We start from the raw sequence: 18,279 nt of genomic DNA on the forward strand, positions 1-18,279 counted from the left end.
TGCCGAGATTTTTTACCTAATCGATGCGATATATCGCATGCCACTTCGACCACGTCACTTGAGCTTAAATTTCAACAGGTAAACATCCCATTGGCAACTGTTGATGACAGAACGAAAGCGATTTTGACTTTATTTGTCAGATGCCTCAAAACTCATTCTAAAAACCAGGATAGCGGATACAGAGATCTGTGATGAGGTTCTGAACGGACGAATGTTTTTGGGTTATCTTGGGTCCGTTAGAGGCCGTTTTCATGGAAAACGCGCCGAGAGCTTCTAGCGGAGGACTTGGTCCGCGGCCGCGGACTGCTTCGCGATGGGTGGTGCAAATTTGCATAGCCACCAGGAAAGAGGTCAGGATCTGGGCAACAGAGTTGTTAAGCGGCTAAAATTGGTCTCGCGGAGATAAGCGACACGACGCCCACACGCCCGCGTCCGAATCCGTCAGCAGTTCGTTTCGTTGACAGCCCACCGAGTTTTGTCAAAAGTAAATAAAACGGATAAAATACGGTTTTTATTGAGCTTGCTGAGTGCTAACCATCGATTACTGGCCGATTAGCTCCGACCAGCGGCGCCTGATTTCCGCTCCAAGTTCCGACGGAAATTCCCTAAACCCTATTGGACTAATCCCATAAACATCGATTCTGTGTCATCACTTGCAGGATGATTGTTGAAAACGATAGACAATGCGATAGACAAAGAAGACTTAAGGAGTATGGAGCGCTCCTTCTGGTTCACATGGGTGGTTCCCATAGACTAAGGGAGAAAATAATGAACTAAATAAAGGGTCTCTACCCGCTTCTACCGATAGGATCCCTCCATATTCTTTTTGCCTTCTTTGCATATAACTTTTTTTTACAAATTTCAATAGTCAGCCAGCAGTATGACTTAAGATAGGGCCATAGGACAGAAACACCAAACCCGTTTCTTCGCAACGCACATCTTCGCCATGATACGATTAACATAAGCTTCAATTAAATTAAGAACAAAAAATCGATCGATTGTAATCTTTCGTTGGAGCGAGGGGAGGGGGATTGGGGATCGTACGTAAAATCACTCAAAAATCACGCTGAGCGCTTGAAGTAACATATTTGCAGACAAGTACAGAGAAACGTGATTTACGGGATATAATAAACTATCACCCTCTCTATTCTCTCTTCAAGTTTTGGCAAAAACTTACTTCACCCATTTTTCTTAGAAATTCACTCTTCTACGACGTGAATGATGAAAGCTTTCCATTTCGATGGATGTAGAACAATACCGTCTTACTAGGAATTTTAGCGAAAATGTGTTGGCGACTTTGCGTACTCTACAGTTTGAAAACGCAAGGCGATTTTGTTAGCTTTTTTTCAATCCCAAAACAAAGCGTTGTAATGACGTTATGATGTATAAAAAAATTGCAAATCAAACCTCCAAATTACGAAATTACAAAAATGGCGAATGGCTCTTTCTCCTGTAAAATCGTCAGTTTGCAGATGGGCGGTATCTGTTCCTCAGCCATCGATTTCCACTAAAAATAAAGTATTTTATGAGAATTAGAGAGCTTGATTAATGATTTTTACCTCTCAGAGTTCGCTAGGTCCATTTCTTTGAAATTCTGTTTTTCGAGTTATTACTGTCTTAGCTAAGAGAGCCGAGTGGTATTCGGGTTCTTGACGATGCAACAACTTAGCTCTGTTGCCGGCTACCTGGCATGGCGGCGCGGCGCTGCGCAGCCGCGGACCGTCGACGAGTGAATTTCTCTGATCAGCGATTAATGTCAACAATTTAGAGGGAGTCGCAACCAGCGCTCTGTCACACCCACGCCTGGCGCGACGCACAGCAGCCGCGACGCCCACTCGCCGACCAGCTTTCTCTTCTCACCCGCGTTCTGCTTTGTGCATCCATTTCGACTTTCCTCTTGGAATCAACACCTCTCGTGCCTTCAACAAGGACTTGGAGCTTTTAGAAAACAGGAGAGCCGAGAGCGTGCCCGTTGCACACCAAAACTACTGTGCTGCACTGGAAAAAAAAAAAAAAAAAAAACACATTGGATCTAGAGTCCAGACTCTTGAAAACATTGACAAGTAAAAGGACTCTTGATTCAATCAGATTTAAGCTTACATCAAAAGGAAATCCGCTCAAATTAAGAGGCTTGGTTCTTGATTTAAGCTAAAATCTGATTGAATCAAGAGTATTTTTTCTTGTCGATGTTTTTAAGAGCCTGGACTCTAGATCCAATGTGTGTGTTTTTTTCCAGTGTGAGGAAGAACGCCGCACAGTGGATCGAGTCAATGGGAGAGGTCGGACATGATTCATAAACTTTAAAAGCGTACATCTTCATGAATATGAAACGTTGATGTTTTAAAAGTAGTTTCATTGGTTTTCCGTAAAATTTTCTATAGAAGGCACCCCTTCAAATTAAAATTGTCACAAGATGAACGTATAATTTTACAATTTTTGTCGAAAATTTCATATCTAACTTCTTTCAAAGACTCGTTCCACTGTGCGCCGTATGAACATTCGAGAGTTGCTAAATAGCCCTGGAGGGAACATGTATTTTGGAGAAAGATTATGCGTATTTCTCCTTTAAATTTTCAGAAATTTTAGACAAAATTGCGAACAAAATTGTTTGTCAGAGGAGCAACGTCTTTTCAAGCTTTGCTCTCCTCTGTTTTTTATGGGGCTGCGATGTCGAGACCTGGATGCAACTATTCCGGCTCTGAGGCTGTCCGAATTGCATACTTGGATAAATGCGGGCGCGCAAGTTTTTGGTGCATCCGCACTCGTGGTAAAAAAAACTGCTTTAAAGTTAAGAGACACGAACGAAGTTCCGTCCTAAATCAACAATGGAACTACAAGACCACATTCATCTTTTGCGGTGTTTAAGTCTCCACCCTCTTTTTTATTTTCTGAGGGAGAACAAATCTATATAATTTTTGGAATTTTTTATAGAATATTCTTCACACAGAGAAAAAAAATTACGGAATTGTTCAGTAAATTTGGACGTATTTCTGCTAAACGGAACCCGAGTTAGGTGGGAAAGAATTGGTGTACTCGTTAGTTGAGGGCCGTAAAAATGAATGAGAATTATAAAGCGCCAGTGACGTCATCTGCGATGAAACCGTCTCTGGTCGGCATTAACTCATGGATCCTGTCCATAACGCTCTTTTACCATGCCCACGGCTCATGAGTGCCGTGTCTAGTATGCTTATAGTTCCGCCTGACAGAGTGTAAAATCCCGCATTTCCATTTCTCGCCCACTTTAACATTGGTTCTTATGGAGCTTTCTAGAGCACACCCCGGCTTTCCTACTCGTCTACACTCTACAGTTCTGTTTGGCAGAAAAACGTCCAATCGACGTTGAATGGTTTTCAATTTCCACGGAGACAAAAACTTCGAGCATGGGACCCGGAAGTTGAGGTCTTATGGATCTCTAAAGTTTTCGGATCCCGCATCCGAAAACTTGAGGTCCAACTGTTAAAGTTCGGGTCAGACATCTGAAGCTCTCGGTCTGTACCGGAGTACTTCAGATGTGTAACCTGAAGCCTTCGGTGTAAACCGAAGTGCTCCAGAAGTCTGACCCGAACTTCGGCAGTTGGACCTCAAGTTTTTGGATGCATGATCCAGGAACTTCAGATATCCTCACGGACGTATTTCTGTCAAACGGAACCAAGCGCCATGGAAAAGCATTATGCGAGTATAGGACATAATGAGCCCGACGCCCGATTCCGCCGCCAATCCAGCGGGGCGATTATTGAAATGCTATCGACTGCACGTCGCCGCTTTGTCGTGTCGCGCCATCGACTAAGCATATGCTTAGTCGATGGCGCGACACGACAAAGCGGCGACATAGAGTCGATATCATTTCAATAATCGCCCCGCAGGCCCCCTTCTCCCTTCCTCCCCCGATGGCGCTTAGTTCCGTTTGACAGAGATACGTCCATATGACCTCAATTTCAGGTCCTATGCACGAAGTTTTTTTCTCCGTGTAAAAAATTAAGTATGAAAGGAAGTCTGCAACGTAGGAAACCGAGATACGTTGTCTAGTGGTCTCACCGTGGAAATGCATGATCCGGCAATTGTGGAGACAATCGCGGGAGTGCGGAGCAGTGGCGCGGTGCTGCGCGGCGCGGCGCGTAGGTCTGCTGCGGCGCAGCGTGGCGCGGTCAACGGTCAATGGTTTAATATTCATTGAGAAAAAGACAATACAATGCAACTCGGAGTCAAGTCGGAGGAAATAGGCGGAGCCGAGTGCGACCTGCGATTGAGCCGATGATTCAGCCCCGCCAATGCTTAATTACCGAACACCTTCTCGCAGGCCTCCACGCCCTCAACCGAGCCGAGATCCGACACAGCATCTCTTTGTTTTCCTCCACCGAGTCGGGACAATGCCACCAAGTCTCTCCCAGACAGACTGCCGCGATGCCCGGCCTTCAAGGAGCCACGCAAACTTCTTACTTCATGCGCAATACTTGGGCCCATTTGAATACTCCTCAGTCCTCAATGGAGGCCGCTTTACACGCTGGCTTCGCTTCGAAAATGCAAGTGCCTGCCATGAAACAGGATAAACGCAGATACATAAGATATGTATCTAATTCAATATACTTAATCCAGTACCTAACACTTCTGGGGCCTCTTCCACATGCGCGGAGTTCCCGGCACTTTGGTGAAACAAGGCACAACTGAGCTATAACTGATTCCGCCCGCGCACAGAAAAGGGACGAAAAACAATGCGTAGCTGAATGTCCTAATGTGGCTAAGGTCTAATCTAATCAATGTACCTATGTGAAAGCCTGGTTTTCAAGTGATTTGAACATTTCCCTTTAACTTTCTAAGATGCAGTACACCAATATGCGCTTAGAGAGTAGTATCTTGGAACCTGCAGTTCTGCTGGTTTCTGTCGATGATGATCGGATGGCGGATGCAAAAGGTCTTTTCAGGCCGCGATGGTGTCCTACTTTGGCCTTAATAAAGCACCCCGGTCAAAGAAAAGATAGGCTAATCGTACATGCCAAAGAATCGTATTTCAATGGCTGAAACTCACATTAGGTCAGCAAATGACGTTCAGACCTGCCGAAGTAAATTGCGAGTGCCTCCCTAGAGCATGTGACAATCATAGGGCTGGCCCAACAACTGATAAATTGCATACGATTTTAATGAGCCGCTAAGGAATGATACTTCCACAGTAGTTGACGGAAACAAGAGCGGTCTGGCCAGGGGTATCAGGATGCTTCAGCAATCCAGAAGTTCTGATGTTTGGCTCAATGGTCCCTGACAGGTTTCTTTCAGGGGCCCCTAAAACTTGAAAACCTCACATAAAAGAAGACTTCAGGTGAGTCGGAGGGGGCCCCACCCCTTCTGGGTGGATGAGGCCCCGAAAACGTATAATCACCCCGAGAATTTTAGAACCAGTCGGCCGAGTATTAAAATTGATAGACAAAGCCATTGACAAAGAGGACAAAAGAGATACGGAGGGATCCTATTGGTGGAAGCGGGTGGTTGCAATGGACAAAGGAAGTAGGTAATAGACTAACTAATGGCAACCGCCGAGAGACCCGGCAGTTAATCTATCATTTCCCCTCTTAGTCTGTAAAATCTACCAGTTTCAACCGATGTGATCGCTCCATACTCCCTTCTGTGTCTATGGCTTTGTCTATCAATTTCGATAATCGGACCGCAGACCGACGCCGGACGGAAAGAGTACCCAGAGGTGCCAGTCGATGGCGGTGGAAGTGCGAATCGGCAATCCTGTCGGCGGATGCTCCACAGTCCTGGAGCTCCACGGACAGGACTCGAAGCGGGGTCCCGAAGCCGGCTCGGATGTCAGGATTCCCGCGACGGGCCATCGGTCAATATCAAAGTTCCGGAGGAGGCCCGCGGCCCCGGAAGAGGAGTTCCGCATCTCCGCGGAAAAGCGCCGAGTAGCCGCCGGGCGGGAGGGAAGGGGGAGGTCCCGGCCGGGCGGAATTTAATGGAATCATTTAGCCGGGGCAATTTTGCAATTAGCGGGCTGCGAGCAAGTGCGCAAGTGAGCATCGTCCCGGATCCCCGCCCCCGCAGCAACCCCCGTCCCCCACCCTTTTCCCCCGCCGCCCCCACCGTCGGCCACGACCCCTCCGCGTGACTCCTTCCGTGAGTCCATTCATCAGCCGTGGCGTGTGTGTGCGTGTGCTCGCTGCCCGGCTCCGTGAGCTTGGATCCTGCCTCCCAGCATCCCGGCGTCCCGGCTCTAGCTTTGGATCCCAGATGCGAGATCATCCAGGGTGACCCGCTCCGGGCCCTTCCCAGCCGTGGACACGGACCCTCTGCTTCGCCGTGCCGGACCTTCCATCGTTGCCTCTTTTACAACATCAAGACCTTGTCTCCACGGGCAGCTTTCGAGGGATTTGTTGCAGCGTCGAATCGCGCGAATTTTTTTTTTTCTTTTCTCTATTTTTTTAGGTTATGCGTCAACCAAGGTAGTTTCCAAAATCTGCGCGCAGACACCATAATCCCCGGAGAGATCTGCTGTAATATCACTGGGTATGCCCGTCTTTTTGCGCGAAAGTAACCTTGCCGATTTTTCCACGGGACCGTCTCCACGAGACGGAGCTATTGAGTTCTTGCGATGGAGAATAAACAACAATGGGTTCGTTGCGCTGGTCACAGAATTGTGTTTTGATGCTCGATTCTTGTGGATCAGCTAGAAATAAGAGGATCGGTCCGAATAGCAACTCTTTGCGTCCAATATCAGGGAGTGATTATAGATTACGTGACGCACTTTTTCGGCATTATTGACCCCCCCCCCTCCCCCTTGTAACGCTTTTAGTAGCTCGAAGTAGGTAGCTCTTAGGGCCCAAAAGGGTATAGGTACATACATACATAAAGCCGCTGTTATAGCGCCGCCTTGCGCTCTGCGACGCCCAATCGCCATTGCCCCCTATCCTCCCAGAGATCATCAGGCAATTGGCACCTTCTGATCTCCTCCTCCATCCCTTGTCGCCAACCTTTCACAGGACGTCCACGCCGTCGCCTTCCGGGAGGAACCCAATCGAAGACCTGCTTGGGTAACCGATCATCTGCCATCCTTCGCACATGTCCATACCAGACCAACTGCTTGGACCTGATATCGTGCACGATGTCCTTATCCACACCCATTATCTCGCGTACAGGGTATAGGTAACCTTTGAAAACAAAAAATGTCACTGTAAATCTTTAGACTCTCTTTAGACTCCAATATCAAACGAAAATGGACATGAAAATTCATTAGTTAGCATTCTTCCGCAAAAATGAGTAAGTTCATGCAAAAACCAAGTCGAATACGTGCTTTACCGACGACAGTTCCCAACAATAGTGATTATAAATCACTCTGGATAATTTGAATTCATAGATTGCCTACCCTTTTGGGGTCTAAGAGTTCCATCACCTAACCTCAAAATTTTCGACATGTCCATACTCTCCCTAGGTACTCTAGAGTATGTATAGCGCGGCCGTTGGGTTGTTTGATATTGGCAACGCAGGTTGGTGGGGTCCGTTCTGCGCTCGCGCGTGGGCATTTTGAGAAGCTCCCCGGGACGATCTTCCCAGCACATAGCTCAGCCAAGGGCCGTTCTTCGTTTTTACTGGGCCAGAACAAGAATATGTCTCATTACCGACGCACTCGCACCACGCATACAACCTCCAGCTCGCGGCCACAACCGCCCTCACCTCCAAGTCCCACCCCCACCCTCACCTCTACCCCCAACGGCTCTGTTCAGCCCATTCACCCATTTTCTCCGCTCATCAATTATTCAATATCGCCTGCGCATTTGCCACGTAGAACTTTACACTAATTTTTTCCCAAGGAGCCGTCCCTGAGTTACGTAACGCTCCAGGGGGAGGGGAGTCGAGGAAAGCGTTAAGCCGTTTTTTCACGTGTTAAAGGATAGTGGCCCAAAAGCGTTACAAGGGGGACGAGGGGTCAAAAATGCCGAAAAATTGGGGTACGAAATTTATGATCGCTCCCTAATATTGGACGCAGAGAGTTGCTGTGCGGACAGATCCTATTACTGTTAGCTGATCCACAAGAATCGAACACCAAAATACAATTCTGAGACCAGCGCAACTAACTCATTGTTTTTTATTCTCCATCGCAAGAACTCAATGGCTCCGTCTCGTGGAGACGGTCACATGGAAAAATCGCCGAAGTTACTTTTGCGCGATTCGACGCTGTAACAGAGGCGGAGAGGGAACATACAATTTAACGAGAGAAAGACATCATGTGGAAGAAGGGCCCTCTATGATACGAAATTTAAGATTTTGTAAAATTATTCAGATAATTCATAAACGCTGTCCAACGTTCCCAGCTGCGTAAAGTATACTTTTCCTGTTTTCTCTAAGTTTTTTTCGCATCCTTAAAAGATTTATGGGATATCCGCGCCCTGGTAAGCTCGGTTAACAGAGCCGAGATTCACGGCCCTAGCTGCCGAATTTTCTTGAGCATTTCAGGTGCTAAGTTATTTTGGTCTCACATTTGCGCCTTCTTAAACTGAGGGTATGCAGCATCCCGTGAACGCAGATTGAGGCCGAATATACATCGAGGGAATACCATAAAATTGAAAGTGGCAACGCCGTATTTTGTGGTATGCACTCGCCGTTTGTAGCTGTCAGCTAGTGACGTTGCGTCGCGTCGCGTCTACGGTTCCATCGTCCATCGTCGTCATCCGGTCAACGGTGGATGGTGAGCTGGTCAACGGTGAAGTGCAAGCGTAGGGCCCCAGGAATCTGTCCATCCGCCAATATCTCAATCATCACCGACTGCAAGCTCACTCACCCGTGCTTCACACATAAGCACCTCGCTCAAGGAAAAAGGGAGTAAAAACTTTGGAGAGTGGATTTTTACAAAAAGACGAACCAAAGTTTTGGTGAAAAATTCCCTCCAATAATCTTCGGAATTTATGATTAAAATAACTGGACTGATTTGATGATGTTCAATGACACTGAAAGAACAAGTTGAAGACCGATGATCGCCTATTCGTTGATACCGCCCCCCCCCCAAAAAAAAAACTATATTCGTTAATGCGTAACGAGTCACTATATTAATTGATCATCTGTACATCACGGTTATCTGTATATTTTTTTGTCACATATCTATAATGCATCATCTAATTTCCTTGATTGTTAAGCTCCTGAGGAAATTCAGGAGCTCAATACTATTCGCAAATCCTATATTGAAACGGATAATCGCACCTCTCCGCTGCCCCCACCCAGATTGACAACAGCTCGTAGACACGTTAAATTTCAAAAAAAGTGCACGGACTAAGAAAATTGTGCGTTAAGGAGTAGGTTTTAGACATTTTTGACGTGCGCAATAAGACTTTTTTGCGATTATCCCTGGAGAGAGTGTTCTCAATGGGCTGAATCGTGTGCTTCATGTGCGTTTGATTGACGTAATGATCTTTGGACTCATACTAATTTGAAAAAAAGCACATGCACTACGCAAATTCTGAAAAAACGATAAAGCGCTGAGCACAATCTGTTTAGATCAAATGCAGCCAGCTGATATGACAGTATTGCTGAGACCTACAGTCTGTAGGGCTGGACCCTAAAGTTTCAGGGCTCAACGCCACTGCCATACTAGCTGGCTCCATTTGATCTAAACAGCCAGTGCACAGCACTATATCGTTTTTTCCGTGTACGTTAAAGGGTAGGTTTTAGACAATTTTGATGTGCACTGGAAAAAAAAAAAACACATTGGATCTAGAGTCCAGACTCTTGAAAACATTGAAAAGAAAAAGGACTCTTGATTCAACCAGATTTAAGCTTAAATTAAACGGAAATCCGCCCAAATTAAGAGGCTTGGTTCTCTATTTAAGCTTAAATCTGATTGAATCAAGAGTATTTTTTCTTGTCGATGTTTTCAAGAGTCTGGGCTCTAGATCCAGTGTTTTTTTCCGGTGTGTGCTACGAAAATTTTTTGCGTTTACTACTAAAAATGAGCTTAATCGTGTGCATCTCGTATGAAACAGATCCATTACCGAGTGCAGCACAGGATCATGTGCGCTTGATTGACGAACTGCTCTATACTGATACATGCGCGTGCGTCGGGTGTTGTGGAAGCTTGTTGGGAACGCGCTCCCAATCGAGGCGGCTAAGTGCGGATCATTTGTTCACGAAAACGTTTCTATCAACATAACAAAACAGAATGACTCGGATAAATCGGGGCTCGGGCCTCCATTGAGAGGCCCCTTTCAATGGCCCTGGTAATAGACCTGCGGTTTGACCCCGTTGAAACGAGCCAACGATACTCCAACGAGTTGTCTTTAGACGATAACATATCGATTTTTAGATGAGCCCCAAAATACTACTACGATAATGCAGCTCACGGCTCATCTGAAACATGACATGTTCTCTTTTAGATGGAACCCATTGAGTTTTCATCACGGCCCCACGTCAGGGGGCTTCTTACGCCTCGCTCTTTGACTCTCCCGCTTTGCCACGTGGCCTAAAAAATCCCTCCGTGTTGATTCGGGTGAGCCATTGCAAGATCTACAACCTAGACTCGAAAAGGCCTCAAAGTTTTCCAAATTTGAATTAATAGGTGGGTTTCAAGGGTGAAACAATGAGCACTATTTGTGGTGCTCTAACTGAGTTATTCATGCCTAAAACATGTCAGACCAAAGGCAAAATTAACATCTTTTGACGGGGAAAAACAAGTTTGATAACTTTGCATGACGAAAATTAGGCGTTTGATGTGGGCTAAAATACTAAACAACGCTGGTACAGACTTTGATTATTATAGTTAATATCTAATTTTATTTTATCTATAACAAGTCTTGTAAAAACTGATTATTGAAAGGTAAGAGTGAGTCCTACTTCGGTTAAGGGCATGCGGACATGGGGCAAGAAATTTGATGATCCCCCCCCCCCCCCCCCCAAAGCGAATCAGTTGAGAGTCACCTTCTCCCAATAGTGGCTTTGGGAATATTTTAGTGTTTTATTTTTATTTTTTTTTATTTTTTTTTTTTTTTAAAAAAATTTGATTGCATTCTAAAAGTTAAAACCTACACTTGATAAATGTTTGGTAACTTTCGCTGCTAACAGAGTATCTTACTAGAGGTATCGTCATTTTTCTCTTAATTTTAATTAATAAATTGCAATTAATATTTTAATCTTAATTCTTTTTAATTTTGACTATGCCAACCTCGCTGTTGCTTTCTTCGAAATGGACAAGGGTGGTATGAGAGCGTTAAATAACAAAATTAGCCTCCTTTTTATAATGCCTGGCCTATGCTATCCGTAGGATTCTACTTTTATACCGCTAGACCAGCAAGTTTTGCAAATTAGGGGTAAATTAAAACTTGAGAAAAGTAAAAAGTGTGTAATCGTGAATCTTCCAAAGTACGGTGGATATGCAAAGTTCACGCGACTGCATTGTTGTGATAATTCAATCGGTGCAGCCATTGAATAGAAATGAATGTGTTGTTGTAATATGTTTGTAATATTTGAATCCATTTGACAACATCAATAGACATGATTCAGTGGTTTTCTTTTGCAAAATCTGTCAACGCCGCGGAAATTTTCGTGGACCAAAACGAGACACAAAGCTCGGAAATTAAAAGGTCAGGTCACGCCGGAGCGCTGATTGGTGGGCTTCGAGTGTCGAATCGTCGATATCTGTTGACTGTCAATGATATCAGACGCGCACTCGTCGGGGGAATCCTTTTGATATTCATCATCCATTCTTCGTTGAAGTGCCGATGCCGAGTGTGGATCCATTAATTCGCGTAGCGCGGTAGCGATGGAGGCATCGGTGAGGCACCTGCCCATCGCAACGGCGCACTCCGAACGGTTTCCCACGCTTTTCATCATCCATCGGACGCCTGGAATTTCGTACTCTAGCCATACTGTCTGGGCTCAACATCATCGAGAGCTAACTTGGTGTTAAATACACCTAATGGGTCTTTATTTAGAGATAAACAGTTTCTTTTCGTGGCCTCTCTTGCCGCTATCATATAACTGTCGGCCTTGTCAAATTTGAAAGGCATTTTCCCGCTCTATAACACTTATAACAATTACAAGTAAAACATGAGCCGTTCGTATTAAAATGGACTTGGTTTATTGTTGAATGTCATTACTTATCAACTGTCATATGATGTTTTGTTTCTGCTCGGTTAGTTACAAACCCTTTTAAACATAGCATCTAGCCGAATAGCGTGAGAAAATTACGTGATGATGCTATGAGAGCCGATGCTGGTATTTTGAAAAGGAAAACATGGAATTAGACAGGAAACTATAGATCACGCATACTTAATTTTCATACATATTTACCTCATCGGGTTGTATATGTACAATTTTGAACGATAATGCGATAAGATTGTTTTACACACTAATTGTAAGTCATCGGTCATTTTGGAAGTCATTGGCTATTTGGATCGAGTTTAACAGAAAGGAACCAAGCCACATCAGCTATTGCCAAGTTTAACTGGGCAATTAAATTTTTTACGAGAGAACGTTTGCTCGGATTTTTTTGAAAATTTTAAGGAATTTGCTTTGTACGATGGAGAATTTTTACTGAAATTCGCACAAAAATCCGCACAACCGTTTTCATGTAAAAAATTAAATTACCCAATTAAATTTGGCAATAGCTGATGTGGTTTGGTTCCTTTCTATTTAACACGGTCCATTTATAACTGAAAGCGAACCCTTGAGCTCACATTTAGAATACAAATAAACTGTTTAAAAAAATGCACATTTGGGGTAGCAACTTTGCATTTGATTTTAAGGCTCTCGGTAAACGCTAAGCTCCGTTTATCTGTATTTAAGCATAAACAGGGTTTTAGTGTATCTATACTGACGGCCCGGTGTTGCTTTTTTAATCTTAGTTATAGCTATTTATTAAATCGGGAAAATTGCGTAACACACCTAAGAGAAGCAAGGTGAGATCAGCGAAGTAGGGGAGAAAAACTCAAAGATGTCTGCGTGGATGGTTACCTACACAATGAATAGAAGGCGCCGTGACATCGTAGAAGTGCCTCAAACCTATTACCTAGACCCAGACATGTATTGCCATTTCTTTTTTACCATCTACTTTTACGCGTGTTTTGAAGTTTTTACATGTGTGAATTCACCTGAGTGAATGTTTATTTTTTTCTCTCTCATATGCAATCTACATAAAAATATTCCTATCTTTTTTATTGTGAAAACATAATTATTCTACCACACTAGGAACTTAACTAAGAGGAGAAAATAACTAGCAAAGGTATGTGAGGTATGTAAAGTATGCAATATATAGCATAGGGAAGAATGGAAAGATTGACATAAACTAAGGTTACCTCAATGATTATTATTATTATTGACATACATTAATTTATTTATACATGTAGCTTAGGGCTTCGCCCCCTGGACCCTCAATCACACGGAACGAGTGACTTTTGGCTGTTTATTGCTAAATTTTGCCGTCAAAAATAATCAAAACAATTCCTTCGAGACAATATTTTTGATCATTTTAATCGAAAAGTCAGAAGATCGCTAAAAATACCAGGATTATTGGTTGTGCCTACTATGAAGTAGTCTATCCATGGAAATCCAGTACTTTGGTAATCATAACCATACTAATTTGATCGGAAGTGAGGAGCATGTGAGTACAGGTCAGGAAGACTTTTCCTTTTTCTAGAGGAACCATAACCAAATGTCTTGTTTGGTTTCACCAAATGTTCGGTTTCGGTTGATCAATCATATCGTTCTGGTCAGTATAATTGAGAGAAAATGAACCTGCAGTAATAAAGTTATGACTATATGTATGGATTATTATTGCATGGTGAAACAATAGCAGGGATCTTTTATTCTAGTGCTTAATATTTCGAAGTAGTGAGCTAACCTATCATAACTTTGTGTTTTCCGGTGCGCACACCTTCCCCACTACAGCTGGAAAGCAATCGATAATAACCGGGCGAAAGAGGTAGATCGAAGGGTAGCGGAAGGCGGAGTAGAGAGCAAGTTTTTCATCGAAACCTTCCCAGGTATACCCGAATAAACTAATTTAATGAGCAAATATTTGCGTCTATTGGCGCCGGCGCCGATATGAAACAATGTAAGCAGTGCTAACACTTTAATTACAAGAGCGGCGCGATATTCGGGCGCCGGCCGTGCTGCCCCCTGTCGGCGAGCGGGGGAGCCAGCGCGTTTCCTCATTGTATTTAGATTGCCGTGTTGCCGTTTCAGCAAGTTTTGAGAGCTTTAGAAAAAAATCATGTATTCCATTCTGTTGGATACCATTTCAGCTCAACTTTATATCTGCTGAACTGCACCCTGCGGGTAGACTTTTTGCAATGTTTCAGCCGCCCCCTTTATTTTTTCGTTTCATCTTGGCTGAGTTAAGCAAAGAACTAATAATACACATTTTCCCTCGTCTCTATAAATTTTTATTTATTTATCTATTTATTTATTTGTTTATTTATTTTTAAATGGTTTTTATGTGATTTTAATTACACTGCTTAATAAAAAGCTCTACTCTGTCCTGACAAAAAAAACAATTCTGTCAAAAATGCCCTACATCTCAAACCATTGCCACGAAGTTATTCCTTTAATTTTGATCTTGATCTCAGGCTAAAACCCGTATGCGAATACTATGAACAACCCCCTCGTCACGAACAAAGATACATGCATTTTTTTTTTGCACCTTGTGCCTTTTCTGTTGATTGCAGCCTGGTAGTTGAAATTTGGTGTTTTATTAGTAGAAAAAGAAAAACTACAGAGAAAAGGAGCTATGTGGTTGGCGCTGGTGGATGTGGTGTCTTTTAGGCGCCCGAGGAAGTCGCATATCGTCACTCATCGTGCCGAATAATTTTTTTTCCAGCCCATTAAGATTATCATTTCCTCTGGCGGCCAATGGATAAGACCGACCAATTACATAGTTCCATTTTACCCTAGTTTCGTGGTGTCAACCCGACATACTAAAAAATCTCAAAAATAAGCTGCAGTAGAGGAGACAACGTATCGCAGAGTCAAAACCTGGAAATTTTTGCCAAGGAGTTTTTATTTTACCAGAATATGCCGTTCAACTGTTGATGCTTCGACTTGAAAGTTACACAAAGGGGGGAGATGACATAAAATGGTTCATCAGATATAAACGTCGAATTGGCTACAGAGGGAGGCGAGTAAGCGGCCCTTGCATGGACGTAGCAAGCCGGAAAAGACGAGACGCTAACCTCCTTTTTTAATTAAGTATCTATCACCGGCGTTTGGTAAACGGAGCCGAGTGTTGGGTGTAATTAAGGGGATCACTACTAGTTTTAACGCACCGCGCGCCCCAGATAAATCATTCACTTCCAGGCTGCCCCTGCGCCTGCCCCCTTCCCGTCAAAGGGAGCCCGGTCTGCCAAACGAACGGTTCACCTTCGCTTTTCTCGAAATTTTTCAACTGTTTTCGCACGCCCGTAAGATGGAACTGCATTGTAAGTGCACTCTGATTTTGTAATGATCACGTAGGAATGGATGCAAATTTTTACGAAGCAGCCCGAGACAATGGTAACATAAAAAAAAGCAAAAAAAAAAAAAAAAAAAAAAAAAAAAAAAAAAAAAAAAAACAATGGGGGAAAACGGGAAGCAAGGCTAAAAACATATCACAAAAAACCCGAGACGTTTCAACTCAAAACTGAGTCATTTCTTTTCCGATTGAAAAAGATTGATAATCGAAAATTGTTTTATTTTCATATAACGTAGGATTGGACTTTGCGCGCTGCGCAAAGAGTAAAAGCCCTCAAATTTTACTGTATTTTTTTACGTTTTTTTATTTTATTAATTCGGCTCAAGGTAAGCAAAGCGATACATTTAATCCTAACAACCATCGCATAATCGATCAATTATATGGACTAACTTTATGTGATTAGAACTCGGTCACACCTAGTTAAAAGATAGAACAAGGGGCAACGTTTTCCCTTTCCATAAAACTCATGGTAAAAACGAAACTAGAACCATACATACAATATGCTTCATGGACTAGAGGGTGCGGGAGCGCCTTCCATTTTTATGTATGCAACACGCGTGCCCTTAGAGTACGAATAGTTGTATCAAGGTTAAAATCATAACATCACTGAGAGCGTTGCTTACGTTGACTGAAACTTTTACTTAAGGAGCTACGCCCCGTTTCACCATACTTAGAAGTCATTTAAAAAATTAAAATTGAAAAAAATGTGCCCCTTAAAGCATGGTAATATTTTGAACTTTTTCGATTCAAAAAAAAAATTTTAATCGATCCTTTCTATTTTACGTGGTACAATTTCCTTAGTTGATGTTATTCGGGAATTAAAACTGTTGTTGAACCTACGATTTAGCAATCAGTCGTAATAAAACGTTGCAAATTTTAAACAAAGGACCTACCCCATATACTCCACCAAACGCTTTTCCTCCACGCTTTTTTCTTGGTTATTGCAGTTGGTATATTCAGCTATGGTAAAAAATCGATTTTGAAGGTGTTCGCTGCGATTACCCTATTTATCGTTCTTTTTTTACACGTTTAAATGTCAGATAAATCGATTTATCGCAAAGCACCCCACGCCACTGGCTTGAGAGCAACGGCTTGTATCCGGACCAAATCGGTGTGACGTCAAACGAGGAAGTGGCTTTTTCTTCCATTGTTTTTCATCCTTCTCCTTCTTCCCTGCTCTTCCTCCCTCCTTTTCATTTTCCACCGATGACAACCGTGGCCACCCTCTCTTGATGTTGCCCGTGCTCGTTGGTGAATTCTCACACATTAGGTATGGCTATTGACACCGGCTGTAAAGCGTTGCCTCCCCGGCCGAAGCAACCTAACTAAATCGGTCGGTGTGCACTGCTGTGCCAAGGAAAAATGCCGAATGAACAACCGATAGTCCAATAGTGTCCATAGTGTCAAATTTCCTCGGGGAAAACATGAATTTTTTAGTAAAATTATCCTTGTTTTTACTTAAAATTTTCAGATTTTCAGATGAAATTGCAAGCGAAATCGTTAGAAAACTGCGTGGAAAAATTTTCACAATGGGTCAGTTACGCTGGTCGCAGAATCGTGTTTTTATGCTTGGTTCTTGTAGATAAGCTAAAAATAATAAGACATGTCTAAACAGCAACTTACTACGTTCAATACTAACCGAGATATTGCGCTTTGAAAAATTCGGTTTATGACGTCGTCCACCGCGGTTCAGACACCCTTGGTTACTTCCACACCTTGCTTTTGTCAATCTAAGAAGCACACATTTGCACTGGTAACTCAAGTTATAACTCGATATATGATATTAGCATCTGCAAGCCTGTAGGAAGACTTCACACATTGCGCCAAACAATGCGGCTGGCGTGAACCGCATATTAGCGCCTACATGACTGCATGAATACTTCTCGCATTGCGCCAAATGCGGTGCAGTCTGTCAATTGTCGTGAAACGCATATTAGCGCCTAGAAGACTTCGAGTTCAGTCGGTTTTACGCACATTTGCATACTCAACGTTAAACTCGGATGAAAGCAAGGTGGAAAAACTGAAGAGTGTCACCACGGCGGTGGATGACGTTATAAACCGAATTTTTCAAAGCGCGATTTCTTGGTTAATAATCAAGGTAGAAAGTTGCAGTTTGGACAGATCTTAGTATTATTAGCTGATCAACAAGTATCAAGCATCAGAATACGATCTTGAGACCAGCGCAACTGACCAATTTTCTCGGTAAATTCGTTTTTATCGAAGGAAATACCGTAAAGTCATCTTTTGCTGACTTCATAATTTGCACCGCATACACGTGGTAATTAATACTGTAAATCCTGACGAGCCCTTCCTTTTCCCGACCAATTACAGCTTATCTCTCCTTGTTGAAATGTTTTTTTTTTTTTTTTTTTTTTTTTTTTTTTTTTTTTTGAGCCCTTCCGTGTTTTGAAGTCGGCGAGAGACAAAGACACAAAGGTCCCTCTGGTCAGTGATACTGAAACCCTTTCGTGCCGAAGCCGAAATCATAAAAACGTCCATTTTATTTATTGGGCAATCGGCATCGAGAACAAAACCCCCAAAAAACGATACTGCGCGAAGAAATGAACTCAAGGTTACCTGACCCTCACACCAACCACCTCTCTGCCGAACCTGTCATCCGAGGATCAGCAATCCTTAAATTAACTCACAGCAGAGGGGGAAAAAGGTAAAAAAATTTGATATATTGAATTACGGTGAGCAAACGTACCTGCGTGAGCGATTCTTTTCATTAAAAATTGACACATGTCATAGTTTGAGACTTAAATTATAAACCGAAGTAATTGACCGCTTGCTTCTGGTCCGCATACCTATCATTAGTTGCCTGTATTGTGCAGGTACTGAGATCGGCCACCAGG

Source organism: Bemisia tabaci, chromosome 1 (assembly GCF_918797505.1).
Source record: "Bemisia tabaci chromosome 1, PGI_BMITA_v3".
Lineage (NCBI taxonomy): Eukaryota > Metazoa > Arthropoda > Insecta > Hemiptera > Aleyrodidae > Bemisia > Bemisia tabaci.